Source organism: Octopus sinensis, linkage group LG20, assembly GCF_006345805.1.
Source record: "Octopus sinensis linkage group LG20, ASM634580v1, whole genome shotgun sequence".
Classification (NCBI taxonomy): Eukaryota; Metazoa; Mollusca; class Cephalopoda; order Octopoda; family Octopodidae; genus Octopus; species Octopus sinensis.
In genome coordinates, this window is record NC_043016.1 from 11,400,800 (window position 1) to 11,417,671 (window position 16,872).

Genomic DNA, 16,872 nt, shown 5'->3' on the forward strand with positions numbered 1-16,872 from the left:
AAACCAGATCCAACCCACAGGTGACTGCATGTCTTTGATATAATCCCACAAGACAACAATGTTCAGGCAGTAGAAAAGTATTTGCAGAACAGTTACATCGCTCACATGCATCTTGGACCGTCCTGGCTGATGGCACTTTGGTGTTTACAGAGAGATCTTGGAATGGTGATTTCTCTCTCCACCCCCCCCATGCGCCGGTAGCACTGCCACGCCAGGGATTTCGGTAAATTTTCCATGAGCCCAGACCTAAAAGTCATTCAGAACAGATCAGTTAATTGATTTTATTTCATCAACGCCAGAGTTTCCCCCCAAGAACGTAATCACATCTGTCTTGCTAATAATAATACTCCATGGTATTCACGAAAGCGAAAAATAGAACAAGTGTAAGGAGGAATTATTAAAATGAAATCAATTCTTTATATCATTCTTTAATAATATTCTTCATTGAAATCGATTAGATAAATGCAAAAAAAACAACAAAAAAAACGATTAAAAAATTTAGGAAAACGATAAGATAAAACTATTTTTATAGATTTATAAGAGTGAAAGATAAAGAGAGTGAACTAATGAAAAACAATTGAATAAGAACGTTTATACGGATAATTAATAATGTAAAGTAAAAGAATAGAAATGGTTGTATGCCCAAAGACAATTCTTGCTTGTTATTAGATAAGGGCTTTTAAAGAGAAACTTGGTTGGGTGGGCGAAGAACACGGACGGAACGATAGATGGATGAATAATAGTAGATGGATTGTAGACAAACGAATTATATATTCATATATATAATAATATAATATATACTAAGTAATTAAGGGTTTAGCAACGATTTGTCTCACCATACACCGAATTTAGAAATAGCAGTCAAAAAGTTTTGGCTATTCTTTCTTTTTGACTGCTATTTCTAAATTCGGTGTGTGGTGAGGCAAATCGTTGCTAAACCCTTAATTACTTAGTATTACTTAAACCTTCCTTGAATGTGGCTTTTACATGCCAAACTCTACTTAGTGAAATTAATGATTATTTCTAAATTAATTAATTTCACCCTTTATTATATTGATAATTATATATATATATATATATATATATATATAATATAATATATAATATATATATATATATATATATATTATTATATATAAACAAAGGGTCAAATTAATTAATTTAGAAGTAATCATTAATTTCACTAAGTAGAATTCGGTATGAAAAAGGGACCATTTCACGGTAAACTTGAGTAATACTTATTAATAAGGGTTCAGCGCAAAGATTTGTTTTACCACATACCGAAGTTTAGAAATAGAAGATTTTTTGGCTGCTATTTCTAAACTTCGGTATGTGGTAAAGCAAATCTTTGCTGAACCCTTATTAATAAGTATATATATATATGTGTGTATATATATAGTTTGTTTTTATGTTCAGTTATAACAAAGATAATTTTACATTAATCTGTGTGGTAAGTAGCTTGCTAACCAACTACATGGTTCCGGGTTCAGTCCCACTGCGTGGCATCTTGGGCAAGTGTCTTAGCCCCGGGTCGACCAAAGCCTTGTGAGTGGATTTGGTAGACGGAAACTGAAAGAAGCCCGTCGTATATATGTATATATATATGTATATATGTATATATATATATATATATATATATATATATATATATATTATATATATGCGTGTGTGTGTTTGTCCCCCTAGCATTGCTTGACAACCGATGCTGGTGTGTATACGTCCCGTCACTTAGCGGTTCGGCAAAAGAGACCGATAGAATAAGTACTGGGCTTACAAAAAGAATAAGTCCCGGGGTCGAGTTGCTCGATTAAAGACGGTGCTCCAGCATGGCCGCAGTCAAATGACTGAAACAAGTAAAAGAGTATTTATTAGTCTTACACAAGAATGTTGTTGACAGTAACTCCAAAGTTTCGGCTAGTTAGGCTTAAGTAATCCAATGATGGCTTAAGTAATCGAAACTTCGAAGTCGCTATCAACAACGTTCTTATATATATATATATAGAGAGAGAGAGAGAGAGAAAGTGGCAGAAAGACAGATTATGTAGTTGTATTTTGTACGTTTGTTATTTGAACTGTCAGAAAAATAAAGATCGGTTGCACGCGCACGCACGCACACAGCATATATCGACAAGTGTGTGTGTGTGTATTCCTTTTCTGATTGTTTACATACATTTTGTGTGAAAACATGCACGCTTTAGCCCGTGCGCGGGCGCGTGTGTACGTGGTGTATATGTTTGTGCTGTCTGTTGTATGTGAGTGTATATATTATGACTTGTGAAAACAAGCGTGCACGTTGTATGTCGAAGTGAATAAAAGAGAAGGAGAGAGAAAGAAAGAAAGAGAGAGAAAGAGAGAGGGAAAGAATGAGGAGAGAAAGAGAGAGACCTCGTTTGTCTAAATGAACAGCAGTAGGTTTCGAGTCTCAGGGTATGATGTATATTTCAGGATTTCAATAGGGGGATCTTGTCCTTACGGAAGTGCTAATCAACAAAAAGCAGTAGTTCTCTGAGAATACCTGCGCATTAAGTTCGGGTATTACACTATATAAATATATATACAGACAGATACACATTTTGGAATGTTACCTTAAGCAGATACCGATGCCCGATCTTCTGTGACCAGTTTCAATTGAAAATGCTCACCTATTGAGGTAAGAATAAAGAACTAAGTCTTTTTAAAGAATCGCTTATTATATATTTATTCATGTTTAATTATATGTTTAAATTGATGTATTTAAATTATGACTTGTTTAAAAATTCCCGTTTTTTTTGTTTACCAATTTGGATATTGAGAAGAAATGAAGAAACAAAAAAAAAAGGATTAGAAAATATGTCATGTTTTGTGTTGTTAGCATTGTAACGGGGGGAAGATTTTATTTATTTTTTTGAAATTGATTAAATCATGCGGAAAATTTTGGTGGAGTGAGACGGGGATGGAATTAATTAATCTACAAACATAATAATATTGCAAAAACGAGAAAGAAAAACAAGGTGGCTTTCTAAACTGTGGTTTGTTTTGAATGAACGTTGATAATTATTGCCGAGGTTGTTTATTGTTCTAACTATAGGCAATTAGTGTTCTCAGCGTGAAAGTATTTCCCATAAAGTCTGCTACAAATTGGAAATGCTCTTGTCTGTCGTAAAGTAAAAATTATTGTATTATACGCGTGGATTAGTTCACATGTATTAATTCATAATGATTACAAAAGCCTAGACGGAATGAGACCACAAAAAAATATATATAACCGCGTATAAGATATATTTATATGGCCTACCCGGTTTATTTATTTACACACGAATATACCAGAGAGAGAGAGAGAGAGAGAGCTGTTGTTTTTGTTTTAGCCATTAGGTCAACATTTATTAGACAGACAGATCTGTAAGCGAAGGCATTTCTATAGATGTGACTATCCTGTCTTTGACGGTGTTTTTTGGAATAGCTGCCCCCTTAAAGTTCCATAATTCATGGCAAAGTGGGGGTGGACCCGTGCAGGTAGGGTGAGATCGAAGATTAAAAAAAAAAGGGGGGGAAATCTGAATCGTAATACAGGAATATTTATATTTCTTTTAAAAATTACCATTTTCTTTTACTATGAAGAATGGGATTTCGAGTGACGGCTATTCCAAAATTCCGCCTTGTCTTGCAGGAGGACGACAGAACCCCTCTATGTGCTTTATTGTAGGGTGTGGTCGGAAAGACACCGAGCTGTTATTTCTAGCAAAGTTAGCGACCGCGTAGAGGTTACTTAACTGGTTAGTGAGAAAATAAGCCAAATGACCTGCATAAGTCGAAAAATGCATCGAATGAGTAACGAACTCGTGCAGCGGATATCATCTACATACATCTATATATATATATACACGCACACACGCAAATACAATACTTATGAAATTTGTATTTTATTTAAATCTATTGTGTATACGGTTATGCGAAAATGCAGAGCCATGTGGCTCCTCTCTGTGTGTGCAGTTATGTGGTGCAGTCGCTTTACGTTTCCATGCAGTAGGCATCCCTGAGTATTTAACCTTTTCCCCCCTCTCGCTTGCTGTATTTGTGTGTGTGTGTGTGTGTGTCAGCGTGTTTACACACTCGAGGAAACGGGGAAATACTCTCCACTGCGTAGCCACCCGATTGCTCGGAAAAAGCAACCAAATCTCCCTCGAATTATATATATATACACACACGCTCCACCGGATTAAAAATCGAAGAGTAATGTAGTCATTGATGACACGCTTGCCGATGGATGGAAAAATCGTTGAACATAGATCTCGATCAGTAACAAAACAATCATATACACATGCATATCACCTCCATCTCTTCTTTCTGAAGAAAAACATTAGCACGCACCGTTATGCGTACAAACATTCATCTAGTCATCCATACATCATGTGTGATTATGAAGATACATATACGTACGTCTACAGACACACACATATTTGTATGTGTGTGTATACACATGTATATGTATCTGCATGTGTACATCCATACCTATGTGTGTGTGTGTGTATAGATGTTTGTGCGTGGGTATATGTATACGTATGTAGTTTTGTGAATACACTTTATGTATATTTATGTGACAATGTGCATGTATGTGTGTGTATACCACACACACTCATACATACGTACACCATCAGCATTTAACGTCCGTGTTCCATGCTAGCATGGGTTGGACGGTTTCAGAGGAACCGATGAATCCAAGGCCCGCATCGTGTTTTCATTGTTTGCTGTGTCACAGTTTCTATAGTTGAATTTCCTTCCTTAATGCCAACCACTTTGCAGTGTGTACAACGTGCTTTTCCGTGGCACCGGTATAAGCGAGGTCACTATGCAGTTCGCAAAGCTACGAACTTTGCAGGGGAAGAGGTGGTCGGAGGCCCTATGCCAGGAGACACAGGGGTCCAGGTATGAGAGAAGGGATCGGGAGTAAGTCCTTTGTTGTAGAGGAGCTACATGATTACTCACATTTAGAAGAGAGGCTGAGGATGGGTTGGGTGGATCGACAAAAGAGATAAATAATAATGACGAAGTGTCCGGGAACAGAGAAACTAGGAGTGGTTAGGTTGCAGGAGTGTTTTTACGGGGTGAGCATGAGAGAATGGGAGAAGGGAAGTAGTCACCAACTGTAACTATTGGGTAGAGAGTGGTGGATAAGGAGTGACGATGACCAGTGATGCGTGAATTGGGGAAGGTAAGAGGTATGTAGAAGAGGGCGGGAGAGATAAGCGGGATAGTAATAGTAATACAGTGGACAGGACGGGAGCGGTGAGAGAGAGACATGTGGTTGAGTAGGCTGCAGAAGTGGTGGAGAGAGGCAAGTATCGTGCACGATGAGAGATAATTTGGTTTAGCGGAGGTGATGGTAGTGATGGTGGTGGGGGAATGAATCAGTGTTAATGTATGGGTGGAGAGAACAATATTTAATGGACGGAGAATGGTTAACAAGTGACATAGTTCCGGGTAGCAGGAAAAAGTAAAGTGGTTATCAGTGGAGAGCTGTGGTGGGAGAGAGAGATGACAGCGGAGGGAGGAGGGATACGCAGAGGAAATTTGGGAAAGGTACGCATTTATGCATACTCTTTACTCTTTTACTTGTTTCAGTCATTTGACTGCGGCCATGCTGGAGCACCGCCTTTAATCGAGCAACTCGACCCCGGGACTTATTCTTTTGTAAGCCCAGTACTTATTCTGTCGGTCTCTTTTGCCGAACCGCTAAGTAACGGGGACATAAACACACCAGCATCGGTTGTCAAGCAATGCTAGGGGGACAAATACAGACACACAAACACACACACGCATATATATATTTACATATATACGACAGACTTCTTTCAGTTTCCGTCTACCAAATCCACTCACAAGGCATTGGTCGGCCCGGGGCTATAGCAGAAGACACCCAAGATGCCACGCAGTGGGACTGAACCCGGAACCGTGTGGTTGGTAAACAAGCTACTTACCACATAGCCACTCCTGCGCCTATATGTACACACACAGAGTGCTTCCAGAACTCAGAACTCAATTTTTGCCAAGGAGGGAGGGTCTTCTCAAGAACAATGTATAACCAGTGTTACTGGTCTTTTTGTCATTTTCTCTGAGAGATACACATACACACACGTACTGAATGCTTCCAGAATCTCATTTTCATTGAAGATAGGTGTGTCTTGAGAACCGTGTCACCAACCACCCTGGTCCTTTATAATCTCCTTTATGAGGCTGAAGGTCCTGAAATCAGCCTTCACCGTGCCATCCCTTGTCTCACCCACTTATACAAGCTTCAACTACGTTAACTGATTAGTACTTCTATAAAGAAGCTGTCAGCATCAATACACATCATATGTCCTTGCACATGGTATCCAATTCCTTTTATGTCCAGCCCTTCTCTCAGCCCAGTTTACACACATTGCACATCCAATGGAGCATGATTGCTTCATTCATTTGTAGTCTTCTCAAGTCAGCTACATTCAATCAAGGTCGATGTCTCTCTCCCATGCAGCATTGCAGTTTTAATGTAAGCATCATACAATCAGCCCTTCACTTTTAAGGAAAAGCCCTTTGTTGCCAGTAGATATGTTGGCTCCCTGAACTTTCTGCAACCCATTCTTACACTGGCTACTATACTCCCAGACAGTGCTGGATTAACCATGAAGCAAAATAAGCATGTGTTTAGGTGGTGGGACATCACAGAAATAGTAAATGGTTTACAACACAAAAGAAATCACTTTAAACTTGCTAAAGTATTATTCAAAGTGGTTTATATGAGTGGAAATATAATTTCATAGTGAGGATCTGATCATAGAATTTGTGATTAAAAAAAAGTAAGAGAAAACTTTTCAAATAAAGTCGAAGTATACAAAAATAGACATTATTTTCCTTCTTACAATTTATATTAAGGTTTATCATTGTTTATGTTTTGAATTACATATACTATATATATATATATATATATACACACATATATATTATAATAAAGGGTAATTGCAACAAGTTGCTCAAAACCACATACGGTATGTGGTTTTGAGCAACTTGTTGCAATTAACCCTTTATTATAATTAATATAATCCTTACCAAATATGGTCTTTTCCATACCAATAAAACTACTAGGTGAAATTTATTAATTTTATTAAATAATTATATTTCACCCTTTTGTATATTATATACATATATATGTATATGTATATATATAATATATATATATATATATATATATATATATATATATATATGGGCACCAAAATCTTTTAAGTGCTTAGGGCCTCTATGGGTCTTAATCCATCCTTAGAATTGCTCCAGTGTACATATCACAAAGAAAGCTTATGTTCTCTGCAAGTCTGTCTATAGCTTACAATGAGTACAGCATATGGAATTTATTCCTACACACCCTTTGCAGATCAACCAATGTTCTTTTCCTTGTCGGTATGAGGGTTCTGTTTTCTTTCCTACTTACTAAAACTATCGCCTTTGCTAAGTCAACTGTAAACATCTTAATTCTACGCTGACCTTCCATATCCAGAATTACCTGAGTGTGCATGCATATATATATATATATATATGAGCAAAACGCATCCCCATCCAATGGACGGTGCTGAGTTGTCAAACATTTAAACCAAATTTTCTCAAAACAACTTGTCCGACCGTCCCATAGGCCTCCCTTTTGAGAAACACTGATTTAACCTAAATTTGAGACACCAGCAAAAGAAGAAATAAAGATAGACTTTTTTTCTATTCCAAGAAAAACGATTTTACAAATGCACGTTCCCACGGCTTTATCGATCGCATTCTCACCTGGAATCGATTTTTGTAATTTTTTCAAGACTTATACACGCCCTGATACCGTCGGTATCTACATATCAAATTTGAGCGCAATCGGATGGAGAATGCCCAAGATCTTAAAAGATACACACATACAGACAGAAAGGATTTTATATAATAGATATATTATATATATATATATATACATATATACAAATAAGAAAATGGAGGATGCATATTGATGTATATTGTTTTGTTTTATTTGGATGTTCCTATCTATATAGTTAATAAATAATATGAAATGGTAATATCTGTAAATTGATGATTGAAATAAATTTGTTCCTCCATTTTCTTATTTGAATTATGAATTTACGGTAAAATATTTTACCTTCGCCCATCTAATACAATAAATGAATTAATTGCATTGCAATTATAAGCATTTATGTATTTGCCTTTTGGGTACTTCACCACCAGTATATTGGATAACTGATATCCCATAGTGGGTTACCCTCATAACCCCTATCTTACTTTGCACTATATACATATATATATATATAATATATATATATATATATATAATATATATATATATATAATTTTATTCCATATCAGCTGCATCTAATGAGTGTATGGTTATATAATCGGATTGTTACCTAACACTTCATTGAATTGCTAGCATGAAAGCGATTGGAAAGATTGGCCAAAATAGATATATGATACTGTACACTTCAGATAATATATGTAGTATGTATGTATGTATGTATATATATATATAGATATGTATATATATATATATATATATATATACTAGCAGCTAAGCATAGTTTCACCTGGTTGATGGGAAATTGCACCCGTTTAAACTTGTAAGGTCGTATCGGAGGAAGTGAGTGACATGGGAGTTATGAGTACCTCTTGCCAGCCGCCGGTCCATTCAAGATTGTTGCCTGCAGAACTCGGGAGCAGATGAATATTTTGATAATCATCTGCATATAGGCGCAGGAGTGGCTGTGTGGTAAGTAGCTTGCTTACCAACCACATGGTTCCGGGTTCAGTCCCACTGCATGGCACCTTGGACAAGTGTCTTCTGCTATAGCCTCAGGCCAACCAAAGCCTTGTGAGTGGATTTGGTAGATGGAAACTGAAAGAAGCCCATCGTATCTATATATACCGGAGTAAACACATAAATGTGAAACAAGGTGGAAAAAAGAGTACTCAAATACCAGTGGTAGAGTAATATACTTCATTTAAAAGCAGCAGAAATTCAACAAAACCTGTTACTCGGAGTTTCACGTTCCCGTTCGTCGGATAGTTTTGTTGAATTTCTGCTGCTTTTAAATAAAGTATATATATATATGTGTGTGCGTGTATGTTTGTGTGTCTGTGTTTGTCCTAGCATTGCTTGACAACCGATGCTGGTGTGTTTATGTCCCTGTCACCTAGCGGTTCAGCAAAAGTGACCGATTGAATAAGTACTGGGCTTACAAAGAATAATTCCCGGGGTTGAGTTGCTCGATTAAAGGCGATGCTGCAGCATGGCCGCAGTCAAATGACTGAAACAAGTAAAAGAGTAAAAGAGAGAGAGTATACCATTGCACATTATTGGAGCATCTAAATTCTTTAGCAGCATGGTTGTCACACCAACCTTCAGATGCAGTTCGTGAGGTGCTAGTCCTGCGGGTGTTTGAGAGTTATGGAATTCAGGTGTAGCGTTTCTCAACCTTATCATTTCAGCTCCCCTGTTTCAGTTGGAGCCTTCAGCTGTACAAAAATTTTCTGACCCTCCTGCCCCACCTTTTGTCAGATTTGTCATGGGCCAGCTGGTCTATCTCAGATACATGGGGAGCTGAATTGAATTTTTCGTCAGCACAGGGGAGCTGAAATAAATTTTTCAATGTCCAATGGAAGCCAAATCACAAAAAAGGCTGATCTTTTTTTAGGCACATTGTAAAAGTAATTATAAAGAATTGCTAAATATAAATATAAATATTTGCCATTTTAAGTCATCTCTAAAAACAAAGCTCATCAGATTTTGAATGAAATAATAATTTTATTCATTTATTGAAAGTTGTAAATTTTGCCCGAGAAATAAAGCAAGTAATCACCAAATGCATTGTTAAAAATCTGCAACTCGATAGTAAATATCTCCAAATTGATTAGAAATGCATTAATTTAATAATAATGACGCTAAATAAAATTTGGTTGAGAAATACCAAAGAAATTACATTATATCAACAAAAAACAGACACGTATCTTTGTAGTGAACAGATTGTACTCAAGTGGAACATACCAAATACACAGTTGAAACGCTGTAGGATTTTTCTTTTCAGCGTTGAATGTTAACCATCTCACTTCCATTGCACATGCACACAAACACGCACATATATATTGTCGGTATCATGTAAAACTGTCGTATGTCCAAATTTGGCCAAATGTGGTTTTTCCAATATTTATTTTTGCTTGCAATAGCCAGTTCTTTTGGTCAAACTATAGTATCTCCAGCTACTTCAGATGCCAAGATATCAAAGATTGTCTAAGTGTAGTACAATGTTTTGCTATGGAATGAAGAAACTATTTTTTCGTTTTCTGAAAAAGCAAAATTTTGGACTTATGACACTTCTGCATAATAGCATCTATATATATTATATATATATATATATATATATTATATATATATATATTTTTGCTCCCTCCTCCTTTATTTTCTCTCTTTTCTTCTATTCCCTTCCATTTTCTATTCTTTACCTCTCTAGAAAGCCCTTCAGCCTTTAAAAGTTAAATAGCTACAGCCTCTCGTAAATAGCAGTAATATGATTAATGTGGCAATACCTAATCATATAACAAGAATTGATACCTACCTCATTGTGTTCAACCATTGATAAATTTATCGCCTGTGAATATGAAATTCCTCTTCATTTCTCTGGAAATTTACATCTACACCATTGGAAATTGTGCATCTATACAAAGATTAATTCACCCTCTCTGTAATGCTAATAAGCAGGAATTGAGACCCACCTCGTTGTGATTAACAATGGATAAATTTGTTTTCTGTGAGTATGTAATCCCTCATCATATCTCTGGAAATTCATATGTGCACTATGGATTAGGTCACCTTCTCTGGGTTGCTATTAAAACTTTTTTAAAATTCTGTGATAAGACTGTACATCATCTTTAAAGAACTTTAATGAACTTTGGATATCTGTTTATGTTTATGTTACTTAATTATCTTCATTACTTCATGAGTATAGCCTCAACCACTAGGATGTCTAGAGAACGCACATGTATTTTAGCTGATGAGTACGGGACACGTTTATATGCTGTAATTTTTGCAACTTTTAATAAAGCCTGTCCTTGTATGAAACGATTGTACTAAAAACCTATCCATTCTTGTTGCTTCTTTCTCGCTATAATCACCCCACATTACTGTATTGTTAAAACAGTATAGTTTTTTTGGTGCATCTAAGTTAGGTACCATATTCAAGTAAATTCATTTAAATTAACTTGAATCTTTATTGCTTTTTGTATATATATATATATATATATATATATATATACATGTATATATACATACATACATATACACATACACACATGTATATATACATTATATGAGAATAATTATATCTTCAAGAGGGTTCACCATTTAGATTTGTGGAATGTAGCCTTGGCCAAGAGGAATTATTGTCATCAGATGGTATTCAACAATCATTGCATGTTTTGACCTTCAACTTTAATACCATCCCATTAATGAGTCAGCAGTGATGGCCATATGACTGACCAACTAACCAACCCTATAGCTTTCAGCTTACTTCCTCTTTCTTGCTCCATAACAATATGTATTGTGTGTGTGTGTGTGTGTGTTATAGGATCAATCATGTGGTCCCAGTTTCAATTCTACTGCATGGCATCTTGGGCAAATGTCACTTTCAATATCCTGGGCTCAACCTGTGCCTTGTGTTTGAAATTGGGTAGATGGAAACTGCATAGAAGCACATTGGATGGACTGTAACTGTAATTCAAAGATCCAATCTTACTCTGTGAAAACATGCTGATTCCACTTAAGAACTGCATTAAGGGTACATGTGTCTGTGGAATACTCAGCCACTTGTAAGCTAATTCAATGAACTAAGCAACAGTTTAGTTGATTGAACAATTGAATGCTCATGGTTGGAAATTCTAATTGACATCTATTTATGTAAGAGTGAATGTATGTATAATATATATACTTTAATATCAAACATCAAGAATGAGTGGTCAGCACCTTATTGGTTGCAGTTTCATCCAAAATGGAAACAAGTACCAACATTTTCATGTGGTATGCTTAAACAATTGTGAAGATCACTTCACATGAAACCATTGGTTGCCCTGTGTTATGCAAATTAACCCAACTGATAACAACCCAGACATTTGTGGTCCCTCAAGAACCAGACTGAGATCTAACTGAAATGTCTTCGCTTCCTAGAGATAACCCTCCAAAACTAAAAGAGGAATCCTCTCAACTGTGTTAATGTCAAAGAATTCGGAAGGCTCTAGAAAGGCTTGATCTATGAATTTTTTCTTTTTTTTTTAGGTGGTAGTGAATGTTATGCAAATTGTGCTATGATTTGAATTACTTCCCTTGATATAAAGGGTATGTGCATTTGATGTTCAGAGAGAGAGAGAGAGAGTGGCCCTTTTGAATAACATAAGTTGATTCGAGAATATTGTGGATAACACTGTACGATGCCTTAGTGTTTTGGACTATGACTGGAAATTAGGTTCTTTGAACCAGGAATTACTGGTCATACATAACACCCTGTTAACATCATCATCATCGTTTAACGTCCGCTTTCCATGCTAGCATGGGTTGGACGGTTTAACTGAGGGCTAACCCACAAATAAAACAAGAAGTGTGTGTGTGTGTACACACTTATATAGGTGCAGGCACAGTTGTGCAGTAGAAAGTTTGCTTCTCAATCTTATCGTTCCAAGTTCAGTCCCACTGCAAGGCACCTTGGCCAAGTATCTTCTACTATAGCCCTGGACAAACCAAAGCCTTATTGGTGGTTTGGTAATCAGAAACAGGAAGCTTGTTGTATATCTATGTATGTATCATCATCATCAGCATCAGCATCGTTTAACGTCTGTTTTCCATGCTGGCATGGGTTGGACGGTTTGACTCGGGTCTGGGAAGCCAGGAGATCTGTGTGTGTGTGTGTGTGTGTATTCTCTTTATTTTTTTTACATGTTTCAGTCATTTGGCTATTGCCATGCTGGAACACTGCCTTAAAGGGATTTAGCCAAAGAAATCGACCCCAGGATTTATTCCTTGTAAGCCTAGTATTTATTCTATCGGTCTCTTTTGCCAAACTGCTAAGTTATGGGGATGTAAACACACCAACATCAGTTGTCAAGCAATGGTGGCGGGGGGCACAAACACAGCTACACACATATATGTGTGTGTGTGTATGTGTATATATATACACACACACACACACACACATACACACACACACAATGGGCTTCTTTCAGTTTCCGTCTGCCAAATCCACTCACAAGGCTTTGGTTGGCCTGAGACTATAGTAGAAGACACTTGCCCATGGTGCCATGCGGTGGGACTGAACCAGGAATCAAGTGGCTGGGAATCACAGTACACCTATAGCACTGTGCAATTCTGTCAATACACCCACCCACCACCACCACCACCAGACATACCCACATCACACCATCTGTAATTCCACCTATTACCTCTCTGACCTTTTCCTACTTTCTTCATCTGGATGCCACCTAAAAAAACTGATATTCCTCATTGACCTCACCTCCACCCATGTTCTTCATTTACTTCTATCTGTCTCTATCCATCTGCCACTCACTAACATAGAGGGTGTGTTCCACCTGGGGCATCCCTTCAGTTTGTCAAACCCAGGCCCCTACGAAAAATACATATTGCTTAAAGCAGACCAAAAAGTGGTGCCACCCAGAGAAGACTGCCCCCTCCCACTAACTCTAGCTACACTAGTGCTGCCACTTTCCTTTCACAATTTCACCCACTCACCGTATCCAATTCTTTGTATTGATTCTCTTGTATTCACCTCCCTGTACCTTAAGGGTATTCCACAACATATCTTCGCCACCACCACCATCATCTCTCACTTTTCCAACCGGGTTAATTATGTATCTCCTCTACATCAAGGCACCTGTTACCTGTCCTATCATTACTTTAACCTATTATCACCTGGTATAAAAAATCACCCCTCCCCCCTTCAATACAACATCCCCACCTGCTCAGTTGATATGTCTTGCAAGTTACTTGGTAACATCATCAGTATGGGTGCTACATAGAAAGCACCCAGTACACTTTGTAAAGTGGTTGGCATTAGGAAGGACATCCAGCTGTAGAAACCTACCTAAAAAGCGGCGAGCTGACAGAAACGTTAGCACACCAGGCAAAATGCTTAGTGATATTTCATCTTCCATTATGTTCTGAGTTCAAATTCTGCCGAGGTCAACTTTGTCTTTCATCCTTTCGGGGTCAATAAATTAAGTACCAGTTATGCACTGGGGTCGATGTAATCGACTTAATCCGTTTGTCTGTCCTTGTTTGTCCCCTCTGTGTTTAGCCCCTTGTGGGTAGTAAAGAAATAGGTATTTCATTTTGTCTTTACATTCTGAGTTCAAATTCCACTGAGGTCGACTTTGCCTTTCATCCTTTCGGGGTCGATAAACTAAGTACCAGTTATGCACTGGGGTCGATGTAATCAACTTAATCCGTTTGTCTGTCCTTGTTTGTCCCTTCTGTGTTTAGCCCCTTGTGGGCCATAAAGTAATAAGAAACCTATAGTAAAAGACACTTGCCGCTGGTGCTGTGCAGTGTGACTGCACCTGAAACCACATGGTTACAAAACAAACTTCAGCAAAGTATTTAAAGTAACAGGCGCAGGAGTGGCTGTGTGGTAAGTAGCTTGCTAACCAACCACATGGTTCCAGGTTCAGTCCCACTGCGTGGCACCTTGGGCAAGTGTCTTCTACTATAGCCTCGGGCCGACCAGTGCCTTGTGAGTGGATTTGGTAGACGGAAACTGAAAGAAGCCCGTCGTATATATGTATATATATGTACATGTGTGTGTTTATGTTTGTGTGTCTGTGTTTGTCCCCCTAGCATTGCTTGACAACCGATGCTGGTGTGTTTACGTCCCCGTCACTTAGCGGTTTGGCAAAAGAGACCGATAGAATAAGTTCTGGGCTTACAAAAAGAATAAGTTCCGGGGTCGATTTGCTCGACTAAAAAAGGCGGTGCTCCAGCATGACCGCAGTCAAAATGACTGAAACAAGTAAAAGAGTAAAAGAGTAAAAGGGAGAGGTCTTTAAGGTTTCCTCTGTCTTTTATCTCTTTTAATCAGAAGATTCTTGTCTGATTGCGCCCCCCCCCCCACTATAGCAATGTATGCCGGCTTTGACTTTGTTGTCTCCAGCCAACACACTTCACCTCTCGGTCTGATAATGCCTCTCGCACTCATTGAAACATAAGCTGTTGACATTAATACAGATCCACATCACTGAACCGCTTAAACTTTCATTTCAATACTTGAGTTTCACGGCTGCCACTACAGCAACAGCAACAACAACACAAAGGCAATATTCTGTGCATTATCATGGTCTTTTCAAACCTGCCACATGCCACCTACATTCATTCATTCATACAATGAAATGAAGATAGTGTAAATGAGAACTTCCTGGTCATGCAAGAAGTGCAGGGTTTATTTTAGAAAACAAGATCTACCAAGTTGGGATTTTCCCATTTCCAGTGCATGAAGGCAAAAAATGGCACTAGTGAAACACAGAGGTCCCAATGCAACTATGTAATGATATGAAGGCAGCGAGTTGGCAGGAAGGCGGTGAGCTGGCAGAAACGTTAGCACACTGGGCGAAATGCGTAGACGTATTTCGTCTGCCGTTACGTTCCGAGTTCAAATTCTACCGAGGTCGACTTTGCCTTTCATCCTTCCAGGGTCGATAAATTAAGTACCAGTTACACACTGGGGTCAATGTAATCGACTTAATCCGTATGTCTGTCCTCTCTGTATTTAGCCCCTTGTGGGTAATAAAGAAATAGGTATGTTTTTACAGTGCACACTTGTTAGGGTTAGTTTTTAGGGTTAGCGTTACGTAGATACATTGGGACCTCTGTATTTAAGTAGTACCAAAATCTGATCTCCCAGCACTTAAGACACTAATACAATAGCGCCCTAAAAACATTGCCCCCCCCCCCCCACCCAGCTAGCCCAGACAAAAAATAATTCTTTCTACTATTGGTACAAGGCCTGGATTTTGTGGGGAGGAGGATAGCCAATTATGTCGATCCCAGTACTCAACTGGTACTGAAAGGAAACAGTCAACCTCAATGGAATTTGAACTCAGAACGTAGCAACAGGTAAAATATGGGTAAGCATTTTACCTGGTGTGCTAACGATTCTGCCAGCTTGCCACCTTAATAGAAAATACTACTACTAATAATAATAATTCTTTCTAATATAGTCACAAGGCCTGAAATTTGGTGGGAGGAGAGTAGTCGATTACATCAACCCAAGTGTTTTACCGGTACTGAATTTATCGACCCCGAAAGGATGAAAGGCAAAATCGACCTCGGCGGAATTTGAACTAAGAACATGAAGACAAATGAAATACTGCTAAGAATTTCTGCCAGCTCCTTTCTACTAAAGGTACAAGGCCTGAAATTCTGGGGGAAGGGACTCCAGTACTCAACTGGTACTTATTCCATCGACCATGAAAGGATGAAAGGCAAAGTCAACCTCGGCAGAATTTGAACTCAAAACACAAAGACGGGCGAAATATCATTAAGTAATTCGCCCTGCATGCTAACGATTCTGCCAACTCGCTGTCTTAATAATTATAATAATCATCATCATCATAAACGTGGCAGAATAGAAAACTATTTGATTCCCAACCACATGATTCCAGGTTCAGTCCCACTGCGTGGCACCTTGGGCAAGTGTCTTCTACTATAGCCTCAGGCCAACCAAAGCCTTGTGAGTGGATTTGGTAGACGGAAACTGAAAGAAGCCTGTCGTACATGTGTGTGTTGTGTTTGTGTGCGTGTTTGTGTATCATCTCCTCTTGGCAACCAGTGTT

General features: G+C 38.1%; 1 protein-coding gene across 1 annotated transcript in view; it reads left to right on the forward strand.

Annotated features, from left to right (window-relative positions):
• Positions 1–2,326: 2,326 nt before the first annotated feature.
• Positions 2,327–16,872, forward strand: part of LOC115222524 (probable serine/threonine-protein kinase DDB_G0282963) — a 315,550-nt gene continuing 301,004 nt past the window's right edge. Inside the window, exon 1 of the mRNA XM_029792779.2 lies at positions 2,327–2,650. The gene's annotated coding sequence lies outside the window, so the exon portion shown is untranslated. The remainder of the gene's footprint in view (positions 2,651–16,872) is intronic.